The sequence below is a fragment of the Muntiacus reevesi genome, chromosome X, assembly GCF_963930625.1.
Source record: "Muntiacus reevesi chromosome X, mMunRee1.1, whole genome shotgun sequence".
NCBI lineage: Eukaryota > Metazoa > Chordata > Mammalia > Artiodactyla > Cervidae > Muntiacus > Muntiacus reevesi.
In genome coordinates this window covers 66,496,172-66,507,479 of record NC_089271.1, presented here as the reverse complement: position 1 = coordinate 66,507,479, position 11,308 = coordinate 66,496,172, and the positions used below count along the sequence as shown (strand labels likewise).

At 41.0% G+C, this 11,308-nt stretch overlaps 1 protein-coding gene across 1 annotated transcript in view; it reads right to left on the bottom strand.

Annotated features, from left to right (window-relative positions):
* Window positions 1-338: 338 nt before the first annotated feature.
* Window positions 339-11,308, bottom strand: part of PIN4 (peptidylprolyl cis/trans isomerase, NIMA-interacting 4) — a 1,195,450-nt gene continuing 1,184,480 nt past the window's right edge. Inside the window, exon 5 of the mRNA XM_065915169.1 lies at window positions 339-568. The gene's annotated coding sequence lies outside the window, so the exon portion shown is untranslated. The remainder of the gene's footprint in view (window positions 569-11,308) is intronic.

Below are 11,308 nucleotides of genomic sequence, written 5' to 3'. Positions count from 1 at the left end.
GTAGAGGATCATGTCATCTGCAAACAGCGAGAGTTTCACTTCTTCTTTTCCTATCTGGATTCCTTTTATGTCTTTTTCTGCTCTGATTGCTGTGGCCAAAACTTCCAACACTATGTTGAATAGTAGTGGTGAGAGTGGGCATCCTTGTCTTGTTCCTGATTTCAGAGGAAATGCTTTCAATTTTTCACCATTAAAGATCTAAATGTAAGACCAGAAACTATAAAACTCCTAGAGGAGAACATAGGCAAAACACTCTCCGACATAAATCACAGCAAGATCTTCTATGACCCACCTCCCAGAATATTGCAAATAAAAGCAAAAATAAACAAATGGGACCTAATGAAAATTAAAAGCTTTTGCACAACAAAGGAAACTATAAGTAAGGTGAAAAGACAGCCCTCAGATTGGGAGAAAATAATAACAAATGAGGAAACAGACAAAGGATTAATCTCAAAAATATACAAGCAACTCCTGAAGCTCAATTCCAGAAAAATAAACGACCCAATCAAAAAATGGGCCAAAGAACTAAACAGACATTTCTCCAAAGAAGACATACAGATGGCTAACAAACACATGAAAAGATGCTCAACATCACTCATCATCAGAGAAATGCAAATCAAAACCACAATGAGGTACCATTACACGCCAGTCAGGATGGCTGCTATCCAAAAGTCTACAAGCAATAAATGCTGGAGAGGGTGTGGAGAAAAGGGAACCCTCTTACACTGTTGGTGGGAATGCAAACTAGTACAGCCACTATGGAAAACAGTGTGGAGATTTCTTAAAAAACTGGAAATAGAACTGCCATATGACCCAGCAATACCACTTCTGGGCATACACACTGAGGAATCCAGATCTGAAAGAGACACGTGCACCCCAATGTTCATCGCAGCACTGTTTATAATAGCCAGGACATGGAAGCAACCTAGATGCCCATCAGCAGATGAATGGATAAGGAAGCTGTGGTACATATACACCATGGAATATTACTCAGCCGTTAAAAAGAATTCATTTGAATCAGTTCTAATGAGATGGATGAAACTGGAGCCCATTATACAGAGTGAAGTAAGTCAGAAAGATAAAGAACATTACAGTATACTAACACATATATACGGAATTTAGATAGATGGTGGCGATAACCCTATATGCAAAACAGAAAAAGAGACACAGAAATACAGAACAGACTTTTGAACTCTGGGGGAGAACGTGAGGGTGGGATGTTTTGAAAGAACAGCATGTATATTATCTATGGTGAAACGGACCACCAGCCCAGGTGGGATACATGAGTCAGGTGCTCGGGCCTGGTGCACTGGGAGGACCCTGAGGAGTCGGGTGGGGAGGGAGGTGGGAGGGGGGATCGGGATGGGGAATACATGTAACTATATGGCTGATTCATGTCAATGTATGACAAAACCCACTGAAATGTTGTAAAGTGATTGGCCTCCAACTAATAAAATAATATTAAAAAAAAAAAATAAAAAATAAAATATTTTGCAGATCTACTTAAAAAAAAAAAAAAAAGAGTTATCTTTGTGTTTATAGAGATCTGTTTTCTTCTGTGGAATTGACAGCTGTTTAGTGGGTCACTTAAGATGACCAGTTCAATCAAGAGAGAGCCAAGAGATTCTTCAAATTCATAGAATACAGTAGTGAATTTATTCAAACGAATAATTTTAACAAAAGTTTCACATAAAGAACTTGGAAAGATGTATACAGTGGTCTTACAATGTATACAATAATATTGGGATAAGATTTTAGAACTGGAAAAAAACATTATGAAAACTTGAAGTCTCTCTGTCTCTCTTTTTGGGGCATGCTGCATGGCTTGTGGAATCTTAGTTCTCCTACCATGGATCACACCTGTGCCCCTTGCAGTGGAAGCATGGAGGCCTAACCACAGGACCACAAGGGAAACCCCCAAATCTCTTATTTGACAGTAGAAAAACTGAAGCCCAGGTTGCCTTTCTCACAGTTAGTAAATGGAAAAGGCAGGACTAGAGTCCTGGCCTTAAAAAATATACTTGGACCAGTGTTCTCTCTATCATACTGTACAGTCACCCACAAACCATGTAAGAATGTCTAACATTTATTAATTAAGTTTTTGCTTTATGTCAGACTATGGGCTAAGCACTTACATGTATTGTCTCACTGAATTCTTACAAGAATACTGATAATCTGGTACTATTAATATGGTAATATTAATGAGGAAACAGGTTTTGAGAAGTTAAATGAGTTAAACTCTAGATTAAAGATCTACTAAGTAACTGGAAATGTACACTACTATGTCACTGTGACATAGGGGACTGGAATGCAAAAGTAGGAAGTCAAGAGATACCTGGAGTAACAGGCAAGTTTGGCCTTGGAGTACAAAATGAAGCAGGTCAAAGGCTGACAGAGTTTTGCCAAGAGAACATACTGGTCATAGCAAATACCCTCTTCCAACAACACAAGAGATGCTCATGGACATCATCAGATGCTCAATACTGAAATCAGATTGATTATGTTCTTTACAGCCAAAGGTGTAGAAGCTCGATACATTCAGCAAAAACAAGACTGGGACTGACTGTGGCTCAGTTCATGAACTCCTTACTGCAAAATTCAGACTTAAATTGAAGAAAGTAGGGAAAACCACCAGACCATTCAGTTATGACCTAAATCAAATCCCTTATGATTATCCACTGAAAGTGACAAATAGATTCAAGGGATTAGATCTGATAGAGTTCCATAAAAACTACGGACGGAGAGAGGCAGTCCTAAGATGGCGGAGGAATAAGATGGGGAAATCACTTTCTCCCCCACAAATTCATCGAAAAATCATTTGAACACTGAGCAAATACCACAAAACAACTTCTGAACACTGGTAGAGGACACCAGGCTCCCAGAAAGGCAGCCTTTGAAAGGAGGTAGGACAAAATATAAAAGATAAAAAGACAAAAGAGTGAGGGATAGAGACTTGTCCCAGGGAGGGAGTCATAAAAGAGGAGAAGTTTCCAAACACTAGGAAACCCTCTCACTAGTGGGTCTGTGGGGGGTTTTGGAATCTCAGAGGGCGACATAACTGGGAGGAAAAAATAAACAAATAAAATCCACAGATTTTGTGCCTAACTGCAACTCCCAGTGGAGAAGTAGCCCAGACACTCACGACCACCACCAGCAAGCAGGGGCTGAACAGGGAGGCGCGGGCTGTATTGCTTAGGGTAAGGACTGGGCCTGAATGCCCTGAGGGCAATCTGAGGGAGCTAACCTGAGATAGCAACTCAAATGGTGGGATAGCCAGAGAGAGAGAGAGAGAGAAAGAAAAAAAAAAAAAAAAAGAGGAGAGAGAGAACTTTCCCACAAAAAGCTCTAAGCTAAGGCACTGCCAGGCCAGCTCATAGAACAAAGGACTGAGCAAATACCAGAGGAGAGCTAGCCGGCAGCGAACCGGCCCATCCCCCGCCAAAGGCAAGGAGTCAGGCGGTCGACAGCCAGAGCCAAAAGGCAAGGGGAAAACTCAGCCCCAGAGATGGCATCCTCTACCAAGCTGCAAGCAGGCTCCCAGTTGCTAACCAAGTCTTCCTGGGATCCTGGACGGTTGACATCTGTCAGGGGGGTCGCAGCCAGAGATCAGCTCTCCAGAGGAGTCACATGGCACACCTGAGACAGTGCTCCCTCTGCACACCCAGGACACTGAGCAGCTGGGACAGGGGAGGTGATAAGACACACCAGCCCACCTCGGGAGTGTGCACCTGGTCTCCTGAGCTGCTCAGACCTGGGAAGGGCACAAAATGCAGGCCCAACAGAGTCTTTGCCTTTGTGGAGTACCCGGGAACCTGAACCTGAGCAGCTTAGACCTGGGAAGTGCACAAAACCCAGGGCCCGCCTTTGACAGTTCCCCTGCAGAGCAACCTGGATGGAGTCTGAGCAGTATAGACAGGGAAAGCACACACCCATGAGCAGGGGCAAACCCAGTGTGGCCCAGACACTGAGAGCACTTCCCACACATGCCAGGGATATTTGTTTGCAGTGTTCCTCCCTCCCCACAGCACAATTGAACAAGTGAGCCTAAATAAATGACCACCTTCACCACCTTGTGTCAGGGCAGAAGTTAGATACTGAAGAGACTTGCAAACAGAGGAAGCCAAAATAAACAAAGAAGAGGGAACTGCTTTGGAATTGACAGGTGCAACAGATTAAAACCCTGTACTTAGCATTGGCTACATTGGAAGGGACCTATAGACTTTGAGAAGAAGTATAAGCTGGAACAAGGAACTATCTGAAACTGAACTGACCCCACACTGCCCTCAACAGCTCCAGAGAAATTCCTAGATATGTTTTACTATTACTTTTTAATTAAAATTAAAAAAAAATTAAGTCCTTTATTACTCCTTTAATTTTCATTTTTTAAAACTACTATTACCTTGCAAAAAAAAGACCCTATTTTTAAAGCAAATTTCATGTTTTTTTAAATAATTCTGTGATTTTGTTTTGTTAACATTGTATATTTGAGAGTCTAAACTCTGCTCTGGATTTTTAATCTTTGCTTTTTGGTATTTGTAAACAATGCTGTATCTTTAAGAAACCAATCTTCAGTACCCATTTTTACTTAGGAGTGTGATTACTGGCTTGATTGCTCTCCCCTTTTGACTTTCCTTTTCTCCCCCAGGTCACTTCTATCTCCTCCCTCCCCCTTCTCTTCTCTACTTAACTCTGAATCTCTTTGGGTGTTCTGGGCTGTGGAGAACACTTAGGGAACTGATCTCAGGCTAGATTGGTCTCTCTCCTTTTGGCTGCCCCTCCTCTCCTCCTGGTAACGTCTATCTCCTTCCTCTCTCTTCTCTGTGGAACTCCGTGAACTTCTCTGAGTGTTCCAGACTGTGGAGAGCAAATAGGGAATTGATTGCTGGCTAGATTGCTCTCTCCCCTTTTGATTCCCCCTCCTCTCCTCCTGGTCACCTCTCTCTCCCTCCTCCCTCTTCTATTCTCCATGTAACTCTGTGTACCTCTCTGGGTGTTCCTCACTGTGGAGAACCTTTTCACAATTAACCTAGATGTTTTATCATTGGTGCTGTATTGATGGAGAAGTCTTGAAGCTACTATAAGAATAAGACTGAAAGTCAGAGGCAGAAGGCTTAAATCCAAAACTTGAGAACACCAGAGAACTCCTGACTCCAGGGAACATTAATCAACAGGAGTTCATCCAAAAGCCTCCATACCTACACTGAAACCAAGCTCCACCCAAGAGCCAACAAGTTTCAGAGCAAGATATACCAAGCTAATTCTCCAGCAACACAGGAACATAACACTGAGCACAAAAATACAGGTGGCCAAAAGTCACACCAAACCCACAGACACCTCAAAACTCACTACTAGACACTTCATTGCACTCCAGAGAGAAGAGATCCAGCTCCATCCCCCAGAACATGGACACAAGCTTCCCTAACCAGGAAACCTTGACAAGCCAATCGTCCAAACCCACCCACAGGGAGGAAGCTCCTCCACAATATAGAGGAACCACAAACTTCCAGCATACAGAAAGGCCACCCCAAACACAGTAACCTAAACAAATGAAAAGGCAGATAATTATTCAGCAGGTAAAGAAACATGATAAAATCCCATCAAACTGTACAAAAGAGGAAGAGATATGGAGGCTACCTGAAAAAAAATTCAGAATAATGATAGTAAAGATGATCCAAAATCTTGAAAACAAAATGTAGTTACAGATAAATAGTCTGGAGACAAGGATTGAGAAGATGCAAGAAAAGTTTAACAAGGACCTAGAAGAAATAAAAAAGAGTCAATCAATAATGAATAATGCAATAACTGAGATCAAAAACACTCTGGAGGGAATCAACAGTAGAATAACTGAGGCAGAAGATAGGAAAAGTGAGGTGGAAGAAGATAGAATGGTGGAAATAAATGAAGCAGAGAGGAAAAAAGAAAAAGGGATTAAAAGAAAGGAGGACAACCTCAGGGACATCTGGGACAATGTTAAACGCCCCAACATTCGAATCATAGGAGTCCCAGAAGAAGAAGATAAAAAGAAAGACCATGAGAAAATACTTGAGGAGATAATAGTTGAAAACTTCCCTAAAATGGGGAAGGAAATAGCCACCCAAGTCCAAGAAACCCAGAGAGTCTCAAACAGGATAAACCCAAGGCAAAAAACCCCAAGACACATATTAATCAAATTAACAAAGATCAAACACAAAGAACAAATGTTAAAGAAGCAAGGGAAAAACAACAAATAACTCACAAGGGGATCCCCATAAGGATAACAGTTGATCTTTCAATAGAAACTCTTCAAGCAAGAAGGGAATGGCAGGACATACTTAAAGTGATGAAAGAGAAAAACCTACAGCCCAGATTACTGTACCCAGCAAGGATCTCATTCAAATATGAAGGAGAAATCAAAAGCTTTACAGACAAGCAAAAGCTGAGAGAATTCAGCACCACCAAACCATCTCTTCAACAAATGCTAAACGATCTTCTCTAGACAGGAAAGAGAAAAGGTTTATAAACTCAAACCCAAAACAGCAAGGTAAATGGCAATGGGACCATAATTATCAATAATGACCTTATATGTAAATGGATTGCATGCCCCAACCAAAAGACAAAGACTGGCTGAATGGATAAAAAAAACCAAGACCCCTATATACGCTGTCTACAAAAGACCCACCTCAAAACTAGGGACACATTCCGACTGAAACTGAAATGCTGAAAAAAGCTATATCACACAAAGAAAGAAAGAAAAGAAAGAAAGTGAAGCTGGTCAGTCGTGTCCAACTCTTTGCAACCCCATGTAGTGTAGCCCACCAGGCACCTCCATTCACTGAATTTTCTAGGCAAGAGTACTGAAGTGGGTTGTCATTTCCTTCTCCAGGGGATTTTCCTGGTCCGGGATTGAACCCAGGTCTCCTGCATTGTGGGCAGATGCTTTACTGTCTGAGCCACCAGGGAATCCCATATATCATGCAAATGGAGACCAAAAGAAAGCAGGAGTAGCAATACTCATTTCAGGAAAAATAGACTTTGAAAAAAAGGCTGTGAAAAGAGACAAAGAAGGAAACTACATAATGATCAAAGGATCAATCCAAGAAGAAGATATAACAATTATAAATATATATGCACCCAACATAGAGCACAGGAATATGTAAGGCAAATGCTAACAAGTGTGAAAGGGGAAATTAACAGTGACACAATAATAGTGGGAGACTTTAATACTCCACTCACACCTATGGATCGATCAACTAAACAGAAAATTAACAAGGAAACACAAACTTTAAATGATACAATGGACCAGTTAGACCTAATTGATATCTATAGGACATTTCACCCTAAAACAATGAATTTAACCTTTTTTTTTCAAGTGCACACGAAACCTTCTCCAGGATAGATCACATCCTGGGCCATAAATCTAGTCTTCGTAAATTTTAAAAAGCTGAAATCATTCCAAGCATCTTTTCTGAATACAGTGCGGTAAGACTAGATGTCAACTACAGGAAAAATGATGAACTATGGACCGAGGTTCGTGACGTTGTACAGGAGACAGGGATCAAGACATCCTCATGGAAAAGAAATGTAAAAAGCAAAATGGCTCTCTGAGGAGCCCTTACAAATAGCTGTGAATAGAAGAGAAGCAAAAAGCAAAGGAGAAAAGGAAAGATACTTCCATTTGAATGTAGCGTTCCAAAGAATGGCAAGGAGAGATAAGAAAACCTTCCTCAGCAATCAATGCAAAGAAATAGAGGAGAACAACAGAATGGGAAAGACTAGAGGTCTCTTCAAGAAAATTAGAGATACCAAGGGAATATTTCATGCAAAGATTGCCTCGATAAAGGACAGAAATGGTATGGACCTAAAAGAAGCAGAAGATATTAAGAAGAGATGGCAAGAATACACAGAAGAGCTGTACAAAAAAGATCTTCACTACCCAGATAATCACGATGGTGTGGTCATTCACCTAGAGCCAGATATCCTGGAATGTGAAGTCAAGTGGCCTTAGGAAGCAGCACTATGAACAAAGCTAGAGGAGGTGATGGAATTCCAGTTGAGCTATTTCAAGTCCTGAAGGATGATGCTGTGAAAGTGCTGCACTCAATATGTCAGCAAATTTAGAAAACTCACCAGTGGCCACAGGACTGGAAAAGGTCCGTTTTCATTCCAATCCCAAAGAAAGGCAATGCCAAAGAATGCTCAAAATACTGCACAATTGCACTCATCTCAAATGCCAGTAAAGTAATGCTCAAAATTCTCCAAGCCAGGCTTCAGCAATACGTGAACTGTGAAATTCCAGATGTTCAAGCTGGTTTTAGAAAAGGCAGAGGAACCAGAGATGAAATTGCCAACATCCCCTGGATCATAGAAAAAGCAAGAGAGTTCCAGAAAAACATGTTTCTGTTTTATTGACTATGCCAAAGCCTTTGACTGTGTGGATCACAATAAAGTGTGGAAAATTCTGAAAGAGATGGGAATACCAGACCACCTGACCTGCCTCTTGAGAAACCTGTATGCAGGTCAGGAAGCAACAGTTAGAACTGGACATGGGATAAAAGACTGGTTCCAAATAGGAAAAGGAATACATCAAGACTGTATATTGTCCCCCTGCTTATTTAACTTATATACAGAGTACGTCATGAGATGCGCTGGGCTGGAAGAAGCAAAAGCTGGAATCAAGATTGGCAGGAGAAATATCAATAACCTCAGATATGCAAATGACACCACCCTTATGGCAGAAAGTGAAGAAATAAAGAGCCTCTTGATGAAAGCAAAAGAGGAGAGTGAAAAAGTTGGCTTAAAGTTCAACATTCAGAAAACTAAGATCATGGCATCTGGTCCCATCACCTCATGGGACATAGACGGGGAAACAGTGGAAACAGTGTCAGACTTTATTTTTTGGGGCTCCAAAATCACTGCAGATGGTGATTGCAGTCATGAAATTATAAGACACTTACTCCTTGGAAGGAAAGTTATGACCATCCTAGATAGCATATTAAAAAGCAGAGACATTACTTTGACAACAAAGGTCCGTCTAGTCAAGGCTATGGTTTTCCAGTGGTCATGTATGGATGTGAGAATTGCACTGTGAAGAAAGCTGAGGGCTGAAGAATTGATGCTTTGAAGAATCGACGCTTTGGAAGTGTGGTGTTGGAGAAGACTCTTGGGAGTCCCTTGGATGCAAGGAGCTCCAACCAGTCCATCTTAAAGGAGATCAGTCCTGGGTGTTCATTGGAAGGAGTGATGCTGAAGCTGAAACTCCAATACTTTGACCACCTCATGCAAAGAGCTGACTCATTGGAAAAGACCCTGATCCTGGGAGGGATTGGGGGCAGGATGAGGAGGGGACGACAGAGGAGGAGATGGCTGGATGGCATCACCGACTCGATGGACTTGGGTTTGGGTAAACTTCGGGAATTGGTGATGGACAGGGAGGCCTGGCATGCTGTGGTTCATGGGGTCACAAACAGTCGGACACGACTGAGCGACTGAACTGAACTGACAGGAAAAAAACTACTAAAAATACAAACATATGGCGGCTAAACAACACACTTTTGAATAACCAACAAGGCACAGAAGCAATAAAAAATGAAATAAAAATATGTATAGAAATAAATGAAAATGAAAACACAGCAACCCCAAACCTATGGGATTCAGTAAAAGCAGTGCTAAGGGGAGGGTTCATAGCAATAGATACCTACCTCAAGAAACAGGAGAGAAGTCAGATAAATAACCTAATTCTACACCTAAAGCAACTAGAAAAACAAGAAATGAAGCACCCCAGGGTTAGTAGAAGGAAAGAAATCCTAAAACTTAGGGCAGAAATAAATGCAAATGAAACAAAGGAGACCATAGCCAAAATCAACAAAGCTAACAGCTGGTTCTTTGAGAAGATAAATAAAATAGACAAACCATTAGCCAGACTCATCAAGAAAAAAAGGGAGAAGAATCAAATCAACAAAATTAGAGATGAAAATGGGGAAATCATAACAGACAACACAGAAATACAAAGAATCATGAGACTACTATCAGCAACTTTATGCCAATAAAATGGACAACTTGAAAGAAATGGACAAATTCTAAGAAAAGTATAACTTTCTAAAACTGAATGGCTGCTATCAAAAAGTCTACAAATAATAAACACTGGAGAGGGTGTGGAGAAAAGGGAACCCTCTTACACTGTCTGTGGGAATGCAAGCTAGTACAGCTACTATGGAGAACATTGTGGAGATTCCTTAAAAAACTGGAAATAGAACTGCCATAGACCCAACAATCCCACTGCTGGGCATACACACTGAGGAAGCCAGAATCGAAAGAGACACATGTACCCCAATGTTCATCACAGCACAGTTTACAATAGCCAGGACATGGAAGCAACCTAGATGTCCATTGGCAGATGAATGGATAAGAAAGTTACAGTACATATACACAATGGAATACTACTCATCTATTAAAAAGAAGGCATTTGAATCAGTTCTAATGAGGTGGATGAAACTGGAGCCTATTATACAGAGTGAAGTAATCAGAAAGAAAAACATCAATACAGTATATTAACACATATATGTGAAATTTAGACAGATGGTAATGATGAACCTATATGCGAGACAGAATAAGAGACACAGATATAAAGAACAGACTTTTGGACTCTGTGGGAGAAGGCGAGGGTGGGATGATTTGAGAGAATAACATTTAATCATGTATATTACAATATGTGAAATAGATAAATAGTGCAAGCTTGATGCATGAAACAGGGCACTCAAAGCCAGTGCACTGGGACAACCCAGAGGGATGGTAAAGAGGGAGGTGGGGGGTGGTTTGGGATGGGGGACACATGTACACCCATGGTTGACTCATGTCAATGTATGGCAAAAACCACCACAATATTGTAAAGTAATTAGCTTCCAATTAAAATAAATAAATTAATTAAAAAAAAAAAAAAGAAAAGGCAGAGGAACCAGAGATCAAGTTGCGAACATTTGTCGGATCATAGAAAAAGGAAGAGAATTCCAGAGAAACATCTACTTCTGCTTCATTGACTATGCTATAGCCTTTGATTGTGTGGATCATAACAAAGTATGGAAAATTTGTAAAGAGATGGGGATATTAAACCACCTTACCTACCCCCTGAGAAACCTGTATGTAGGTCAAGAAGCAACAGTTAGAAAAGGACATGGAACAACAGACTGGTTCCAAATTGGGAAAGGGGTACATCAAGGCTATATACTGTCAACCTGCTTATTTACCTTATATGCAGGGTACATCATGCAAAATGGTGGGCTGGATGAAGCACAAGCTGGACTCCAGATTGCTGGGGGAAATATCAATAACTTCA